Below are 9,229 nucleotides of genomic sequence, written 5' to 3' on the forward strand. Positions count from 1 at the left end.
ACCAGGGTAGCAAGGGGCACTCAGACCTGTGTGCCAGGAGAGGAAAGGTTTTAAGGAGCTTTTGGTTAATAATGTGGCAGTATCTGGGGGCTTCCTTCACCATCTTTACATGCTGTAAGGCTTTCAGGGAAAGAGAAGCAAGGGCTCACAGCCCAAACCTGACAGCACGATGGGAAGACGGGAGTACCTCCCCTGGAAGGTGAAGCAGATAAAAAGCAAAGTGAAACTCACACATCAGTGATAACAGTCCCTTGGTGAGCAAAAGCAAGAGAAAAACCAAAGCAAATGATGAAAGAAAAGGAGAACACGAAGATTTCTTCCCTTTTACCAAGACTATCGTTACTAACACTGCTCCTAAGGTAGAAGCAGAGCACTATTTACTCCAGATTTCTGCCCGTGCTGAAGTCACTTCTGCTTGCTGTGGTGCCAAAGAAAGGTTTTGTGAGAAACGTTCCTTTTTTTTTTTTCTAAAGCGTAATTTCACCAAGATGCAGCATTACAGAAAAACCTCCACCTTCACTAAGAAACAAATAAAACATCCTTCTGATTGCCAAGAGTGGTTTGAGAATGTGACCACTGCAGGCTCAAAGAAACAGAAGGCCAATTAAAAAAAAAACACCCTTTCACATTTATTACTATGTAAAATCTGATGCTCTTTAGGGCAATCTCATGATTATGAAGGGGTCAGGGGAACTGATTTATGATTAGAGAGCTCTTGGCATCGGCAATATTGTATATGTTTTAATTTTGAACCTTAATAATCCATCCAATATGCAGCACTTGATCATGACACTCATTTCTCACATATAATTTTCCAAGACTCTACACATCCACCTTCACCTCCTCTATAACGTACACACCCGCCCGCGCCGCACCAAGTAGCTGTAAAACCCGTTCCCTGCGCCAAAGTCAAACGCAATCCAACTTTTCCCTTTCCACTCGACCCTCCAGACGCGGTCCCGCAGGATTTCATCCCGTCCCACTGCCCAAAAAGCTGCAGCGCTGAAGCAGCCGCTGCTCTCACCACGTGGACACCAAGGGAAGGGAAATCCTGGCATTTCTCTGCATTGTTTTTTTGTGAATTTTCCTGCAAGGGAATAAAGGAATACTTTATTTTTTTTTCCTAATATCTGACATTTGGAAATGATCCGTCTCTGATCATGGGTACCCACTGCAAAGCACCTTGTGCCTGGCACACAGCACCGGGCATTGCTGTGAGCATCGATCAGGGCTGGTGGACAAACCTGGGCTCCAAAAGTCCCCCCTGCCTGGAAACCTTGGTCAGTGATGACCGAGGAGGATGACGCTCTGAATGGAGGAGGCTGGAGGTTTGTCCTGCTCTGTTTCTCCAGGATTCCCTTACAAACGAGCCCGAGCTGCCACTTCCCTGCCCAGGATGCCCTCCTCGCCTCCGCGGCCGTCTCCGTCTCCTTCCCCTGTTCGAGGTGTTTATTTAATTGTTTTCCCTGCTCCTCGGTGGCAGCGCTTCCCTGCCATTAAACCCTGCCATCCGCGTTCTGACTGTGTAATTTAAAGCTATAGTTAAATTATGACTTCTCTGAACCTGTTGTGGCACTGACGCATAACCCTAATTAAATGATCACATCCATTCTAAAGCCAGTCTTTTCTCCCCTCAAACGTTAATTACAACATAAGAGGCTTTAATGGCTCGCCTCACCTCCAGCTCCTCGAAAGAAAGGTCATGCGATTAATTTTCGTCATTAATCTTTTCCCAATGTGGACATTGTGCTGTCACTGGAGCCTATTAAACCCCCTTTGTCCCCCTCCCCTTCTTCTCCCTTCTCCCCCCTTCCTTCCTCCCCCCAGCCCTAAGTGAATGAGAGAACAAAAATATTTGAGCTCCACTTTGGCTCCGGTGCTTCCTTGGGGTGAGCGGGGCTGGGGATGGTGGCTGGGAGATGTCCCGTGTCCCATGTCCCATGTCCCATGTCCCATGTCCCATGTCTCATGTCCCATGTCCCATGTCCCATGTCCCATGTTCCATGTCCTACATCCCACGTCCCATGTCCCACGTCCCATGTCCCACATCCCATGTCCCCATCCCATGTCCCATATCCCACGTCGCATGTCCCACGTCCCCATCCCACCACCGACGTGAGAGCAGGCAGAGGGCAGGGATGCTGCTGCACTGCACAAGGGACAATTTGGGGCTGGTGGTGACCCCCTCGAGAGCTGCAGAGGGCCTTGGGGTGGCATCAGGAGGGCAAGGCCGCCTCCTTGGTGGCGGAGGCTGCTGAGGTTTTGGGACAACAGCAGGACAGCTCCAGCTGGTGAAGCAGCAGGGCCCTGCCTGGAGCGCGGTGCCGCATCCACCCCTCGCAGAGGGGCCTGTCTCAAGGCCCCTTTTTTTCCCCTTTTCAGAGGAAATGGGCGTTTTTCTAAACTCCACAAAATCGCCTTCAGTGACTTAATCCCCCCGAACCTCGGAGCAGGTCTTATTTCAACCTGCCCATCTCGCCTGAACGGGGAGAGATGGGCGGGAGCGGGGCGGGTGGGGAGCGGAGCGCACGTTTTGCTAATTTGCAGTATTGTTTCAGCTGAAACGGAGGCCCGGATAATTCCCTTTTTATGCGGGGTGACGTAACCGGGGAACAAGTCGCTGCACGGTGGGGGCTGGCAGCGAACACGGCACCGTTGGAAACGGCTGCTTTAGGCAAAAAAAAAATGCCCCGGGATCCGACGGCGGCGGCCGAGCCCGAGCAGAGCCGTGTCCCCGGGCTGGCGACGTGCCCCAGTTTGGAGGGGCTGCGAGCTCCTGACGGGGCTGACCCACTTCCCAGCCCTCCCTCCAGCTCGCTGACATCCTTTCTGCCTATTCCCAAGGACGAGGACTCATGGGGGAAAATCCTGGAGTATTTTAATAAAGAGGAGACAGATGGTAGTCACCTCGCTGGGTAAATATGTTCGTGGAAGTGGTCCAACGCTGCGGCGATGAAAATAGAACACGAGAGAGACGAGATGATCCTGTTTAGACCAGGAGCCCTCCTTCAGCGCACCGCTGCCGGCTCCTTCGTGCCCTCGAGGGTCTCCCAGGCTTTAGACAGCTGCCGGAGCACGTGCGGGGTCCGCAGCCCTCTCCCACAAAGGGCAGAGCGCTCACAGCCCGGGCTGCTGCTGCACCTCGCCCGTGGGTCCTGAGCTCTATCCCTGCTCTGCCCTGTGCCTAACACCTGCCTGGGGTGCGTGAGGAGAGGAAACCCAACGTGCTTTGGACAGAGGATTTGTTGGTAGCGAGGGCAGGGCAAAGAGCCCCGAGTCTGGGAATTTGGCTGTGCGTTCCCTGTGGGCGTGGGGGCGCAAATAAAAATTTCTTCTCTTTGGGAGCCCTTCGGGCTCCTTCCCGTGGGCACTAAGGACGGTAAAATTCCCAGAAATGGGTGGCGAATGGTCTTTGGGATGAAAAGACACAGCGATACTCATCCCTGCACGGCGTGGGACCGACCACGGGCACAGGGACCGAGGGCAGGGGGTGCGAGACCAGCACCCGAGGTGGGGCAAAGGGCTCCGGTTCTGCGGAGATCAGAGCCGGGCTGACTCTCTCCCAGGGCCCTTCTCACCTTGAATGATGCTAAGTCGCTAGATAAGAGCACGGCAGGCAAAAAATGATCCCCGCACGAGCCTCAGACACTACAGTAATGGTTAATACATTCCCAACAACCACTTCATGGTTAGAAAACAAGCAGCTGATGGCTATAAGCCTTCACCTGGACTCCCGACACAGGACACAGGAGCACTGCAGTGTGTGTCCACGCACGGTGCTAAATTTCAGAGCAGCTACAGACCACAACTGCAGTCTCCATATAAAGATGTGAACAAAAAAATTGATTTCACCCCACGCTGGTTTTTGGTTGGGGATTCTCTTCGTGTGTTTTCCTGGGGAAAGGGCTGGGGATGTGTCAGCAAGCACAAGCCCTCCTCTGGGACCCGCAGCTGCCAGGGATGTGGCACATGGGGTGGTGGCCTGGGGACTGGTGCTGGTCCGAGGGCTGGACCTGAGCTGGGCGATGTGGCTGTGATTTTTTTGGCGAGTGCTCCCCCCAAAAATACAGGTGGAGGCAGCTCCGGAAGGCAAGGCGACTTCTGGTTAGCTCGAGGGAACCCTTTCTGGTCTCTGTGTAGGTGCGTTCCTTGCCTCCCTTAACCAGCCAGCAAGGGGAAAAGCAAAATCCCTCCGAAGATATCCGAGACTGCAGATTTTTTCACGAAATTAATGACTGAGTCGCTGTCAAGAGTTGGGATAAATTTCTTTGTGGCTGGGCAAAACTAGCGAGCCAAACCGAAGGGAGATAGAGCAAGAGCGGGGCAACGCTCACCCTCCCGACAACAATCCCGGGGCTGCGCTGGCCCCGGGGCTCTCTGCCAGCAGCAGCAATCGCTGCTCCCCTCGATCTTCGTGCTGTGAGACTCGCGTCCCTTTTCTTCTGCACAGACGGGTTTGCCTCTGTAAAATCCACATCAGGATTTCTGGCACCCCAGGTGCTGAGCGGGCTCCGCTCCTTGCAGCTCAGATGATCATAATGGGTCTTCCCGGCCCTAAAAGCCAGCGGCTGTGAACGTTCAGCCTGGTGATGGCTCTGGGTCTGCTTTCCAGCCCCTCCAGGAGCAGCGGTGCAGGATCCGACCCGGCTCCGGTGGGAGCGGTGGGACCCCCCCGCGCGGCTCGGAGTCTCTCCAGAAATTTCGGAACAATTTTCGGGCTCATCTCCGAAGAGTAACCAAAGTCTGGGGACAAAGGCAGGCAGTGGGGAGTCGTGACATTTATTTTGTGTTTTCTACCCCAAAAAAACCCCTTGACCTGAAACGCGGGCAGCAGCTGGCAGCACATTGAGGCACGCCAAAATAAAACAAGCTGCTGAGGCGGGGATGCCGATACCTGCCGCGGCTCCTGCCAAAACCTCGCCGCACCCGAGGCGGTGGCAAAGCCCCGCTCGCTGCTCGCCGCCTGCCAGGAGCCCGCCCCGGCCCGGACACCCGGCTTTTTTTTTTTTTTTTTCTCTTTGTCCCAAGGACGTTGGGGACATCACGTCCGCAGTGCTCTGTGTAGCAGGATAATAATAATTAATAACCATTAGCAACAATAAGGATAATACCAGTGCCAGGCCGGACTGACTGTGCAGAAGAGACACTTTTTTTTCCCCTCACTTTAATGAAAACAATGATTTGACTTTGAAGAAAGTGACTTTTTTTTTTTTTAAGTGAAAGCTGAATCCGCTCCCCTGCCCCCCCGCACACTCCTTCTTCGCCCCCTCCCTCCTTTTTTTTTTTTTTTAACTCTCCTTTTTTCTTTTTCTTTTAATACTCTGCGTTCTATCATGCAAATCCCCTTTCAAATTATGAGAGTATTAGAGCCATCAGCGGTAATGTCACCGCCACAAAATGAGAGCAGGGACTTAAGCACCTAACGAACAATGAAATGTGCGAGCCCTGGGACAGGACAATTAAGAACTGGGCTTAGCCAGCCAGGGAAATTTATTGCTATCAAATCCATATTTCTATTTTCCCCCTGAACAGTAACCTATTTGAATATGATTAAAGGGTTTCATTAGAGCCGAGAGAAAGGCCCGTGTCCCGCCGTTCCCTGTGAGCTCACAAACACGCGCTCTGCAGACCGCGCTTTGGGGAGGAGGGGGCCGGGACGGAGGGGAGGAAGGAGGGCAGGCGCCTACGGGATGGGATGGATGCCCGGGGTCGCCGGCCCCGCGGAGGGACGAGGATGCTCACCGGGAGCTGGATGGCCGACGCGGGCCTTTTCGAGAGCAGCAGCACCCGCAGCGAGCTCTGGCTGTGCCATCAGAGCCCCGGAGGGGATGGAGGGGAGGCGAGCTCGCGGCAGCCTCGGTGTCCCTGGTGCGAGGCACAGGAGGCGAGGAAGGGGCTGCGGGGCAGGCAGGAGATGGCAACCGATGCTCCCCAGCAGGGCCCAGCATCCCGGGGTGCTGCCGGACAGGGGCACGGCAGGGGGATGGTGGTGGGGTGACCGCAGCCCCCCGTTTGGGTGCAGGCACCGAGCTGTGCTCGTTCCCATGGGCGCACGTGGCCCTGGCCGCTGGGTGACTTGGGGAGGGGGCTGCAGGTGGAACCCCCTTCCTCCCTCCCCAGCCCAGTCCCCGCAGCCATTTGGCAGCGGAGGGAGTGGAGAACAAGGGAAGGAGCGTCCCGGAACCCCAAAATGTTTCATAATGTTTTCCCCATCGCTCAGAGGGGGGTGTTAGCGTCCTGCAAACCCACGTCCCGACGTAAATCCCGAAGCACGCAGCTGCCCTGCCCCTTGGCTGCAGCCCGCTGCTGTCAGAAGTGGAGTCCTGGCAGCACCTCGGAGCTTTCACACCCCTAACGTTCACTCTTTTTGCCACGAGAGAAGCCTTATCCCCTGCCACACTATTTATTTACTCACTATTCCCACCCTGCAGTACGTTTATCACAGGAGCCAAGTCCCACTTTGCGAGATCTTTTTTCAGCCGAGCAGCTTGTGCTGGCATTTGCAAGCTCCATGGAGCCGATCCCTTTTTGCACCTCTGCTTTCGGCCCTGCTGCGGAAACCACGGCACCACCGCAGGGAGCGAGCGGCCGGGACGGGCAGAGGGGAGATGGAGCAAGCAGAGGAGAAAGGGTGCGGGGTACAGCACCACCTTCGGCTTAGCAAATTTGGGAAATAAAGCACAAAACTTTTAGGAAGGAGGAAAGAGAGAGATTCGAACCATCCCCTTGTGTCCCAGCTCAGATCACTCCACACAGCGATGCGTGGCAAGCCATCTCCTTCCCCACACCCCAATTTCCCTCCCTGTAGGACTTGGGGCTGGTACCACTGACATCCCAGCCTCGCAGCCCCACTGCCCAGTCCTGGCCACCCAGACACGTCCGACCCCAATGGGACAGAGAGTGGGAGGCTCAGCTCACCCCTGGTGAGCCCCTGGGGAAGGGGGTGTCACATCCCAGCTCCCCAAAATACCCCACGACTGCTGGAAATCGCCCAGCCCTGGGATTCTCTCCCACCCGTGCCCAGGGGTTCAGGATGCCCTGACGCTGCTGCAGCCGAGTTTCTTCCCCAGCAGATGTTACCAATTTTTCTTTGCCGTTGATATCTTGCTTGCAATTACTCCAGAAAGCGACAACAGTATAAGGGTCTGCGATACTATTTCGCTGCTGTAATTTCTGCAAGAGGCTGGCCCGTGAGAGTGAATCTCCCACCTCTCCAAGGCTCTTTCTCCCAGGTCGCTGTTTTGCCAAGGCACCCCGAAATCCCCAGCTGCCTCCTCGCCCCGTGCCTGGAGGGCTGTCAGCTTAACACATCGGCATCTCCTTCCGGACTGTTGAGTGATCTGAGCTGCCAACATCACTTTCCATCTGTTTACATCATGTGCTTCTAAAAGAGCATAGAGGATTTGAACTCCGATTTTAATTTTTCTCTCTTTCTGTTGGAGCAAATATGGATTGGTTTCTCCCTGGTACTTCTCACCCCTGCCCCCTGCGTTTGCAGATCCCGGCGGGTGCCAGAGCCAGGGCTGGCACGAGCAGACGGCCCTGGATGCTCGCTCGGGTTGTCCTGGAGGAGCCGTGGCACGCAGGGATGTGTCCCCCTGTCCTCACCCAGGTGTCCATGTGCTGCCGTCCTGGGGTCCCCCTCCTCTATCCCGGGGGTGCCGTGAGGTTGGAAAGTGCAGGAGACGCCGCTGATGTCCCCAGTGAGAGGGGGCTGTGGGTGGCACTGGGGGGGGGACATGGGGGATACCTGGCCTGGGCAGCACAGCTTATGGGGGGCTCTTGTGTATTCTGCAGGGATCGGTGTGAATTTCCCCACTGACTGGGGAAAACGTCGGTACCCAGGCTGGTGCCCAGGCGGCTGGCTAAGCCCCACTCGTCAACGGGACTTACGGACGTGCTTAAGCTAAGCACACATCTGAACACCTCCCGGAACGGACGCCAACACCGATAACGAGTGCATCTCCCGGCCCTTTCGGAGCCGCAGCCTTTCAGGCCATGCACAAACCCACAGAAACCCCGCTGTCCCCGGCGTGCCCAGCCCCGAGGACGCAGCACAGCATTTCCCACGGGGCCCCCACCGCCAACCCGCTCGGTGCCGAATCCGCGGCGGCGCCTTCCTCCCGCACCCACCCGCCGGAGCTCGCTGCTCTGTAATTACAGCTCCGCCACCAGCTCGCCCCGTGCCAGCCCCGACGGGTGCCGGGCATCAAAGGTGGGGGGGGGCTGGCAGAGCCGCGGCCCCCCGGGACCCACCGGCAGCTTTGTTCCCGACAAGTCGGGGCCCTCCTACCGCCGCCTCCGTGCCCACCCCCACCCCGGCGAGGCATCACAGCTCCTAACGAAACGGAACTGCTGCCAGATGAAATATATTACTATTAAATACTTAATTCTTCTAGTGAGCGGAGAGCAGCCAGTATGAATACGATTATTAAAGAAAATTACTTTGGCTGATCAGATATTTCTGCATACTAATTTCTGACCCTTCTTTCCTCTCTGCTTGCTTCTCATCCCTTAGAGACCAGGACAGATAAAATTCCATCACAAATAGCTGATTACTGGGGCTTGCATTAAAATCAAATTTTTTTTCCTCTCGGCGCTAATGTCCTTGCCTAAAGTAGAGGCAGCAGCTGTCAAAAAAAAAAAAAAAAAAGCCTAGAGATTGGTCTAGATCTGAATATCGCTGAACTTTGAGGCTGCTGGTGTTGCTGTCTGGATCCAGATTTGGAGGTTGTCTCTCCAGCCGGCCGGGCAGGGCTTGTGCAGCGGGGCCTGGAGGAGGCTGGCTGAGGCTGGAAGGTGGCATGCTGCAGGATCCGTCCCTCCCCGCTGCCCTGCCCTGCCCTGCCCTGCTCCTGCTCCTGCTCCAGCCCTGGGCTCCCTCCCAGCCTGCTGCAGCCAACGTTTCCAGTTCCCAGTGAAGAAGGCAGAGGTTACACCACGCTGACAGAAGCGGGTGGATTGAATGGGGCAGGCAACAGGAAAAGTACAGACTGGGGGGTTGAACCCTGCACGGCATCACCCCTCTTCCCGCTCCCATTCGGGCAGACAGAGGCAGGGCCAACACAAAAACCTCTCTCCCTGCTGAGCCCGACCAACTTCTGAAGTTTCTTTGCCTCCCATCGCCCACCGCCCAGGCCACGGTCAACCTGTCACAGCGCAAGGATGCCACGGAAAATAATTCGCTCCTGTCTCATCCCGTCCCCACCATCACCACCGCCACCTCCCC

Source organism: Anser brachyrhynchus (assembly GCF_964034855.1).
Source record: "Anser brachyrhynchus genome assembly, chromosome: 27".
In the NCBI taxonomy this organism is placed as follows: Eukaryota; Metazoa; Chordata; class Aves; order Anseriformes; family Anatidae; genus Anser; species Anser brachyrhynchus.